Genomic DNA, 8,623 nt, shown 5'->3' on the forward strand with positions numbered 1-8,623 from the left:
CCGCTATGTGAGGCGCGGGCTCCTTCCCGCTTCGGGACGTCCTGAGGAAACGGGGCTGAAGGAAGCCCTCGAGTGGGGATCGTGATCTACAGCCATCCGTACGGCGATTAGCAGTTCGCGGTCACTGTGCCTGGGGAAGTCCGGAAAATGAGTTTTAAACAAGCCTCGGAGGGTTATTATATGCAGGTTGCTCTGAAAGTAATGCCTCCCGTTTATTAACACGGAAATTACAGCAAAGCGCACAATAACGCTGTCAAAACACAGATCTCTCTTCTACAAGGCACTCTTTTTCGACGGTCGCCATCGGTAGAGATGCATTTTCTCCAGCAATAAGCAAGAGCTCTTCGTTTTGTGGTGCGACAGCTGGGCATGGCTGCCTGCAACATGGCCACTGCAGCATCCCCCACCTCACTGTGCTCACACCCGCTGTCTGATCTCCATCCTTGTTCAGCAAGTGTCAGCGGTGCTGTTTTTTCTTCCTGGAGGAATTCAGTGATGCTCTTTTTCTTCTTAAGCACTTCCACGTCGGATGCCGTCCTGTCACAGCGCCCCTGTGTCTCACAGCGACAAAATATAATGGAATATTGGCAGGAATATTGACCTCTACTGCCACACAGACAACATCTACCTCTGATGTTGTGGGCCATCGTAATAAATAAGGCATTACTTTTGGAGCAGTCCTCATACATGTTTCAAGAGGCCCTACAAACTTGCCTATAACTCAGGCTGTCGTATACCTTTAAAACAGTGCATCTCAACCTGCAAAAAAGTGCAGATTTCCAGCAAATTTTCAGTGTTGCTGCGAAAGACATGTTCAGTTCCTTGTGAGAACTAAAGGTTGTCATCCTGATGTTGCTTTAGAATGCCCCCTCCAAAGCAAGATTCAAACCAAGAAAAGTTTTCAAGTGCATGCACTAACAGGTTTTAAATGCCATTATGTTTTACCTGTGCTCATAGTTTCCTCCATAAAGCTGTTCATCACAGCGAGATGAGGTTTGACGGGAGTTCTTCATAAGGCAAAGGAGTCCTGATTCCATTTTTCAGCCACAGGTCACCTTTATTAGTCTGATTATAATCATTGCTTGCCAGAAAAATCACAGGGCATGTTATTAATTATTTGTCCAGTAATTTCTGAATATTCAATAAGCTAGATTTTGTTACTAAAGTTATCCCATGAAGTCAGAGACAGCAACTGCATTCACCAAAAAAAAAAACAAAAAAGCAATTCATACGAAACCACTTAGTAACTTAAGAAAGTGACATTGTTTCCATGAATTATTTTTAAGCTTGATTTTTTATATATGTGCCTATTGTGAAATGCATCCTTAGAAAGTTTGCAGATGACACCCAATTGGACGGAGGTGTCAATATGCCTGAGGGTAGGAAGGCCCTGCAGAGCAATCTGGAAAGGCTGGATTGCTGGGCTGAGGCCAATGGGACAAAGTTCAACAAGTCCAAGTGCCAGGTCCTGCACTTTGGCCACAGCAGCTCCTGGCAATGCTACAGGCTTGGGCAGAGTGGCTGGGAGACTGCATAAAGGAAATGGACCTGGGGGTATTGATCAGTGCTTGGCTGAACATGAGCTAGCAGTGTGCCCAGGTGGCCAAGAAGGCCAATGGCATCCTGGCTTGTATCAGAAATAGTGTTGCCAGCAGGAGCAGGGCAGTGATCATCCCTCTGGACTCAGCTCTGGTGAGGCTGCATGCATCTCAAGTGCTGCGTTCAGTTTTGGGCCCCTCATTGCAAGAAGGATTCAGGCACTGGAGCATGTCCAGAGAAGGGCAATGAAGTGCCTGAGGAAGCCGGCATTTTTCAGTCTGGAGAAGAGGAGTCTCAAGGGTGACCTTATCACTCTCTACACCAACCTGAAGGGAGGTTGTGGTGAGGTGAGTGTCGGCCTCTTCTCCTGTGTAACTGGTGATAGGACTGGAGGGAATGGCCTCAAGTTGCTCCAGGGCAGATTCGGGTAGGATGTTAGGAAATACTTCTCCAAGAGAGTGGTCAGGTGCTGGAACAGGCTGCCCGAGGAGGTGGTGGAGTCACTTACCCTGGAGATGTTCAAGAAATGTTTGAATGTTGTACTGAGGGACGTGGTTTAGTGGGAAATATTGGTGACAGGTGGACAGTTGGACTGAATGATCTTGGAGGCCTTTTCCAACCTTGGTGATTCTTTGATTCTAAGAAAATAAGGGTGCATTATTCTTCACATTAGTCTCCCCAACATAAAACAATCAATTTAGAAATATGTAAAATTGCTAGTACTGTCCTTCATCATAGCTCACTGTCATTTCATTCATCTTGCCCCTAAGAAATGACCTTTTCTGTGCATATTCCCACCTTTTTCCACAAGTCTCCAGAGTGACAGAATCTCATCCTAATCCCATTTCCATTTAGATGTTACAGAAAAGCATTGTAGACCTCAGATGGAATAAGTAATCATAATGGAAAGATAATAATATGCTTATGAAATCTGGATTTTATAATAGCAAATTGAAAAATTACAATAGTATTTCAAGCCACTGAAGGTCAATGTTACTAAATGTGCAAGGCTGCCAATCAAATGTTTTCAAACATTATATTTTAATACATAATGTAACTATTTCACAGAGCACCTCTTTTCTGAAACACCTCCTCTTCTGCAGAGTAATCATAAATCTGGTGGCCAAAGCAGTAGTTGCTTGTAAGGAAAAGCTACAGTAAAAAAATATTTAGTGTATTTTATCTGTCTTTTAAGCAGAACTAAAATCACAGAACTTCACAGGCCTCTACAAACTGCACAATAGGCCACAGTGTAAGAATTCCAGTCCTAACAAATGCTTAAAAATGATATAGAGAAAGACTTCAATGAACAAAAGAATGCTTTGAATAGTATATAATGGTTTCTATTTTCACTGAAGTCAAATCAACTTGCTTATTCTTAAAAGCTACACCAGAAGTGTCATATCTTTATCTGATCAGAACACACTGATAAACAGTGAAACTGTTTGCCCTAGACAAAAACTAACGTTTAAACCCTATTCTCAGCTAATTAAGGAGCATCACCCCCCCCCCTCCTCCTTCCCCCCACACATCAGAGCTTCAGTTTTCCACTGCTTGAAAGCCCAACTCCACAACTCAGCTGCACTAGCAGCCCTTGGCAGTACGCAGACCTTTCTGTGATTAAACCATTGGGCTACGGTTGTCTGAAAGAAGTTTTCTGATACAACTGCTCCACCTGAATGTCTGGCTCACTACTGCAAAAGACAATTATGTTCTTCCCTTCACCCAGCTCCCAGCCATGCAGCCCCTCCTCACTTCTGCCCTCTCTGGTTCCTGATCAATCTCCTTGTAAACTAGATCCATTTGTTTGTTGATCAAAAACTGATTGCTTTTTTCATGAATTCATTTTAGGCAAACATGCCTTGCTGAAGCTGTGATGCAAGCACTAGCGCTGACATGAAGAAAACAGCCATAACCCAAGCCACTACCTTTGGAAACAGTGAGATGTTAGATCAGTCACTAAGAAAAAGACAGTTGAGAACCACCGTACTTCCATTCTACCACAATCCTCCCAGTCCACAGCCTATTTTGGGCAGCTTATGCTTATCCCCTCATCTTACCCACACAGTTTTTGCTAGAAAATATTTCTAGTGATTATTATGAAGTTGTCTTCCATTGCAATTTCTTTCTGGCTATTTAAAACCATTTTGCAAGGTTAGGTAAACACTGGATATTTTAAAAGGTTTCAGGTCTAGAGGGCTATCAAAACTCACATTTGTGTTTGTACATATATACAATATCGTGGCACTCTGTTTGGCAAATGGCCTTGTGAAATGACTGATGTATCAGCGTTAATGCACACAAATTAATTTCCACGCATAAAGTTTAAAACTTCAAGCCCAATTACATCTTCCCAAATGTTGGGAATACTTCCTTTGCAATCAGTGGTATCAATGGAACATGAAACCAATCCGTATTTTATATGAATTCTAAACACACGAAAATATGCACTTTATCTCTTTCAAACCTTGCAGAGCTCAAACTCTTGGAGATCTTCCAAGCAGCCAGATGAAAGTTGCCTTTCAGAACCAGGGAACATATATTGTTAGAAATTCCAAACGATGCTGGGCCAAAATCTGGCCTTGCTTTTGCCACTGTCAAATGAGGATATTTCAATGGAGATGTGTATGTATGCACATCCGTGTCAACATAATAATGATAAATATGTTGCAAGAGAGGGTATAATGTTGACATTCTCTTTCCTTCAAGCAGAATTCCTAAGAAAATCAAGTTGAAGCACTGTCTTGTTCCAGCCAGAAGTTTAATAACCTCCCTAGACATTTGGCAGACACTTCAGGGTAGATTTGATCAAGATCAGAATCCTCAGATTTCGTTGTAGCTGAATCAAAGCAAAACTGAGGTTGAAATGAACTATGTTACTATCATTGTATTTCTTTGCGTTACGATACACTGTTATGACTGGCTATGTCTTAGCCCTAGTATCCAATTTAAATCAGTATTTTCTATTGAAATGAGATATGAGCCAAAATGAGGGAAGTGATGAAGACAAATCACAGATAATAATTTGTCCTATATTTTCAAGGCTTCCTCGCACTCAGTTTAGAAAGCTTCAAAATAATTTTTTTGCCACGAAGCTAAAGTTTTTTCATACGTTTCATGGATGCAAAAACAAAGGCTCTAAATTTGTATCCATTTTTTGGCAGTTATTTTGCATTCCCATATTATTGGAAAGTGCAAAATACATGGACAATGAACACTAATTTTTAGGATGCTGGGGTCAGAAAGATGAGTCATTGTTGCTTAGTGTGTTACAAACATCTTTTATTCCTTTTGATTCTTGAACCTCTTGAAAGAGCTCCCTGAAAACTCATAGAAAATCGAGCCATTTTCTATGGACAGTAGTCTATAAATCCAGGCAAATCCATTCTTTTCCATAGGAAGAAAGTTGAATGCTTACTGTTCTGTCTAAACTTAAAGTTGTATGTGATCAGCGGCTTAGAAACTCATTGTATCTGCATATGTACCTCACAAAGAAAGGTAATGTTTGTCTAGATTACTTTGCAAGCCAGCAGATGCAACCCTAGTGATTTTATGCTAAGCAAAAAGTTTTCATTATCCGCTTTATTGCATCCAACTTTATAATAGTTTAAGTAAATGCATAAGAGCACAGACTATAAAATGCAGAGAATACTGTGCAGAAATTAAAAAGAAAAAAGAAAAATACATAATGTATGATGTAAAAAGCAACAGATAAAGAAAATTAAAAGGATTTTACTAGAGAAAAACAATTTCATTTTATTGTAAAGCTCTAAATGAATAAAATAAAGTCTTTGAATGTGAAGATGATTAAAAAGACAAAATCATTAGCTAGAGATATTTACAAGTTTAGACTTTCATTTTGATTGTAATTTTAATTAGCTGGACACTGAGGGGGGATGAAAATGAAAGCCTACATCATCTACTTACTCTTTAAATTGCATTCCACCTTAATTTTCTGCTCTTCAGTTCTTAATTTTCTCTATTTTTGTTCTAAGTAATCCAGTTATCGGAATAAAGTGATTTTCTCTCAGCCAGGTTTAACATTCAGTGTTTGAATCTGTGAACCAAAAGTTCACCCCTCTGCTTCAATTTTCATTCTTTCAATAGCAGAAAACTCTACAGGAAACTTTTCCACTCTTTTGTCTGTGCAGCAGGGTTCTTTATGTACACACGACAGCTACGTAGCTAATAACAAAGGATTCTATTCTAAAAATAATTACATTCCACTTACAGTTTCCCATGGAATTTACTCATAAAATGCAGGATGCACCAGAAGATTAAATGCCATTTTCCTGTTCATTAAAGCCATTTTTCTAAATGTAACTGAGTTATTTGCCTCTTTGTCTTGAAAGAACCACATACCCAAGAAGTGGTTAGAGTCAGTTTATTCTTAAACAAAAGAGCTAATTGCATTTAAGCTATGTCTGCAGCGTACAGTTAACTTACACATTTGTTCCTTGGTTTCAGGCCATGCCTAGATTCTTCTTTCTGAAACAGCTGTATGGATGCTGAGAAAAATGTTGACCCCTGACTTTCTCTTTCGTGCCAAAAAATGCTTCCCCAGCTGATTTGTGTAGGTGAAGATACACAGTGGATCCTCCTGCTTGCAGCAAAGCTGTTCAGGTTGATTTAAATATCTCATGCAGCTGCTTAAAGAAGATTTACCTTTACCAGAAAAACTCTGGATGCAGAAATCCAGAGCTGAGACAGGTGCTGCAGGTGCATAAGTGAGACAGTGTAGACCATGTGAGAACAGCCTCACCATCAAGCCTTACCACAGAGTCACAGAATGTCCTGAGTTGGAAGGGGCCCACAAGGATCACCAGAGAGCAGTGCTGCCCATGCACACCCTGTGTGCCACCATGAGGAGCTGTGGAGTGCCATGAGGTCTTTCAGATCTTTATTAGAAGAATCACTGAAAACACATTAAAGAGAACCTTTCCGGGGGAGGATGAATCCTCCTTCACCAAAGAAGCTTAGGCTTCAGGGGAGCAGCAGAGAACCTGAACCAATGGAAACTGACCCACATGAAGATGATGTCAAGCCTGTGGAGGTGGATCTACCTCCAGAGGAAGGACCAGTGGAGGTGGATCCATCTCCATCAGGCCTGGGCAAGCACTGTAACATCATGCTTGCCCGGTGGCATCACCATATCTGTTGGCAGTGCAGCAGGGGCTCTCAATTTCCATCTCGGTGTTGAAATGTCATCATCTGCCAGAGAGCTCCTGTGCCAGCTGCTGCTCCCTAGCTGCCTTCCTTCTCATCTCCCATTCTTGCCATTCCTCAACACCTCTCCCCTCTTCTTTCCTGCTTTGGCAGGACTCGATGATCTCTGGAGGTCCCTTCCAACCCCTACAATTCCGTGATTCTGTGATTCTGTGATTCCCAAGTTCTGAGGAGAAGGGAAGGGATAGGACTGGGACTGGTGTCCACAAAACTGATGTGCTGGGACAACAGGAGCAGATCAGCAGACAGCCTCAAGCTACCTGCCACCTCAAGGTGAGCCCTGAGAAAGAGGGCAGGACTGGGACTGGTGCTCTCTGAGCTGCTGTGTGGACAGCCCTGAGCTCCCTGCAGCCTCCCAGTGGTGTCAGAGAAGCTACAGATGCAACTGTTCCTTCGGAGAAGAAGAAGAATTCGGTTTGGTCAGGAAGAAGGGCTGAAGTTCAGCATGAAAGTCCATTCCAGTTGCTCCTTAGGACTCTTTTTCAAGCCAAATAAACAGTTTAAAAGGACAATAGAATTTAAAAGGACGATAATAAAAACAATAAAAAAGTAAAGCCAGTAAGTGCCTCTCTGTCTTTGGTACTTCAGGGTCTGCCCTGGGACTGCTGTGCGCCATCCCACTCTGTCCAGTGGGAACAGCTTTGCCCCAGGAGGTGAATCTCAGACGAGGTCTGCACTCACTGCTGCCTCCTGCAGCTGCCAGCCCTGTCCACCCCTGACAGGCAGTGCCTGAGCAGGTCTTTCCTCAGCACTGCTACGCTTGCTCCAAAGCTTGTTTGCATGATAGCAGTGTGGGATATACCAAATCAAGTCATTTTCATACATAGCTCCTCAAGGCTTTCTTCTTGCTCTTTCAAAATGATTTCACCTCTTGCAGCAAATTTAAAGAAAACAATCATAGACTTCTTACAGCAAAAGTTCTCTTTTCACAGCCAGGAATGGCTGGTGGATGCCAAATGATAAAGAGCATCATCCCCTCACATCTTCAAAGAAGGGAAGAGCTATGACACCCCAAAAAAAGAAAAAAAAAACCCAACACCTTCAGACAGAAATGCAGTAGAGGCCCAAGCCTCCTAAGTCTTCTGACTCCAATACCACAACTATTACTGAGTTTTTCAAAGGTTTTGTGTTTCTTGACATCTTTCATGTCTATGTTTCATGTGCCATTGATTCCTGAAAGAAATTAAAATAATCCACAATGATTCTTGCCAGACCAAAATTACACAAACACTGAAATTAAAGCCAGTTTCTCATTAACAGGTCTGTCAATTTAACCTTTTTCATTACCCAAGTCAGTAGCATACATTACGAAAAGGAAGCAGAAGGATAACGTCTTACAGGTAAGATGAAAAGCAGAGTATGTATGAGTACAATTCCAGTGCCTGTAACTACTAGGATAGAAACTATGTATAAGAAGAATCATCATCATCTGAGAAAACTCTATTCCTGGAGCTTGAAATCACAGGCATACCTTCATACCAAGGCCCAGCAGACTTTCCTAGTCAGTACATATGTCTGACCCCAAACCACCAAGACCATAAGCAGAAAGTATCATGACTGGTCAGCTAATCTTCTCAGCTGCCTCCAAAGCAAGTTCAATTGATTCCACTGCAAAGATTATCTACATGAAGGATTCCTCAGAATTTCTGAGCCTTCCCCTTAACTGGTCCTGTTGAGATTCTTCTGCAAAGTTGACTTGTAGGACAACTTGTTGGCCCACAAGGGAGAGCTGGAGAAATGCTATAAAGGGACTATCAACTCATTAGGTCTTTCATCTGCACTGAAAATAGATTTTACATAGGGGGGAGCAAACTTGTATTTCTGTCAGATTAGCTGATTTGGGCTATCTGCACTGCAA

This window comes from Tympanuchus pallidicinctus, unplaced genomic scaffold (assembly GCF_026119805.1).
Source record: "Tympanuchus pallidicinctus isolate F22 unplaced genomic scaffold, pur_lepc_1.0 scaffold1, whole genome shotgun sequence".
In the NCBI taxonomy this organism is placed as follows: domain Eukaryota; kingdom Metazoa; phylum Chordata; class Aves; order Galliformes; family Phasianidae; genus Tympanuchus; species Tympanuchus pallidicinctus.